Below are 2500 nucleotides of genomic sequence, written 5' to 3' on the forward strand. Positions count from 1 at the left end.
ACCACAATTTATTTCAAGGTATTATTTCCTGCATAAGGATAAATGTGCAGAAGACACGCAAAGTGACTATTAACCCTTCCGCAACTGGAGTTTTCGCAGGGTCAGATTAGTTTTTCTTTTGTTGAAATTGTGGCCCATCTCGGAAGGGTTAAGAAGGGAGTTTTTTCCCATATTTATGTTATGTTTGAAACTTGATGTGATATATCATGTATGGCCTACAGTCTTGAGTTCCAACATGATAGTGAAGCAATCACGATATCCTCACAATAGCCTGTGCACCTCGTACTCCAGCAAAGGCCAATAAACTACCACCAAAAACTATACATATTGGAGGGTTGTTTGCCTTTGCCAGAGCATTAAGAGCACAGACACTGTGTACGTTGTGAGACATTTACCCAGAACAGGACTGTTTCAAGAGATGCTGCAACGGAAAGTCATGATGAAATGGTAACATGTTGCATTTGGGGACCAGGAGGGTCTCCAAGCAAGTGGGTTTGAGTTCTGGTTACAGTCTGAGGTTAGGAAGGACATTGACTTAGGGTTTACAGTCTCTCATTGCCAAATATCATTGTCTCTAAAGAAGGCACAGTCCTAGCCCTTGCGAGGGATTTCATGATGTAAAACCGAATTGATTTTCAGGCATTTTTGTGGGGTTGGTTCACATCCGTCCAGTATTATTCTGTTTGTTAATTTTACAAACTATTTAATACTTTTGTAAGGGTGACCTGAATGTGAAGCGTATTATCCCGTGCTTTGTTTGATACATAGAGAAATGGACTGACATGCACTCTTAACGGCCATTACATTAACTCATTGCAGACGGGATAGATTTGCTTGCGCAGTTCCCAGGACTCCACCTACTCATCGTCCCAGAATGGTTTTATATCTGAACGAGGCAGCTTCATGCAACACATTGCAACATTTCATACTAGTTTTCATTCACTCATTATGATACCAGAGCCCTTTTTTGTGTCTGCTTTTTTTGTGTGTGTGTGTTCTACCATATTGTGAGTCTTACATGTGTCATATGACAGGGTCTATCAATGTAGTATCAATTGTAGTATAAGGTCCACATCAGCTCATTATTTTCTTTATACTCAGTGTGATAGAATTATGTAATTTTTATGGGAGGACGAAAAACAACATTATTTTTTTGTATTCGTGCACTGTTGTTAACAAATAGGGGAAAAAACCCTTCCAATATGAAGATAACATGAAGAGATGGGTAAGTGGAAGGAAACCTGAGCTTGTACCCCAACACAAGGCAGCCTTACTGGCACAGGGGCACATTGTAGACACTGGGCAGGGTTTAAGTCCCCTTCCTCTTCTCGTCTTGCCTGCACATCTTTCATCGCTGGTACATTAGAGCAAGAGGTTATCGCTCTCTGAAGGAGATGCTTGCTAGAGACTGTAGACAGGTGCCATTCAAGGCTTTCTTTCCTGCTGGTGCTAGAAGATAGTGGTGCCAGCTGTGTTTTGGATTTTAATTAAAATCTATTTTGCTAAATATTACTGTAATTATAGTAATTATGATTGTAATTGTTATCATAACTCACTAGATAGAATTATTACTCATTGTATAATAAAGAAACACAGTGATCCGCTCTCCCCCAATGTCAAATATGGCATGATGACTATCGCCATGTATGTCATAATGCCCGCTGTCAGGCCAAGAACTTATGTGTCATGGGTGTCACGACACCCATCCGCAATGGGTTAAGTCTCCTCTATCTTGGATAATTACGATAAAGGTTTAGGCTTAGGTAAGGCTAAACTAGCCGTAAATTTTACCAACTTCACAAGGAAGGCAGCTTCAAGTCATATAGTAAATCTGTTTTCTTATGTTTTTGCAAGGTTAGGACTCTTTGGCAAAGATGTTAATTATCATAATTCTGTAGATAACTACATTATTTTGTTAGATGATAGCAAAGGATATAAAAGAAAGGCAAAAAGAAAAGCATTGAAATGGTTTTGTACTAGATATGTTTTACTAAACTATCTTTGCAAATATCTTAAGTGCAGAAAGGGGTGGTCTAAAGCCTGCATGGAATTGATACCTGCTAGCTCTTCTGTGTGTTGTAGTATGGTGGAGTATTATATCTGAGAATCCCATTTCTCAAGATCCTACAAAACATTTTGTTTCTAATTTTTATTTTGTGCTGGGGACTATGACATAAATTCCAGAACACCAAGTTCCAGTTTTCTCCTAGAGCCATTGGTTAAGTACACACAAAAAAGTGTGCTTACATGGTTAAACATTTAGAAATGTTACCAAGACATGCCAAAATGTGTATGCATAGATACTTAAACACTTCAAAATTGTTTTATGATTTATACCAGAAAATGTACACAGAGAATGTATATGTTCTTGCACACATACATACACATACACATACACATACACATACACATACACATACACATACACATACACATACACACACACACACACACACACACACACACACACACACACACACACACACACACACACACACAC

At 38.6% G+C, this 2500-nt stretch overlaps 1 protein-coding gene across 4 annotated transcripts in view; it reads left to right on the top strand.

Annotated features, from left to right (window-relative positions):
• The window catches only part of LOC122256920 (uncharacterized), a 7078-nt gene that overhangs the window by 1096 nt on the left and 3482 nt on the right, over nt 1-2500 (top strand). The window lies entirely within an intron of this gene.

This window comes from Penaeus japonicus, unplaced genomic scaffold, assembly GCF_977035675.1.
Source record: "Penaeus japonicus unplaced genomic scaffold, GWHDUDI00000001_assembly GWHDUDI00000007, whole genome shotgun sequence".
Lineage (NCBI taxonomy): Eukaryota > Metazoa > Arthropoda > Malacostraca > Decapoda > Penaeidae > Penaeus > Penaeus japonicus.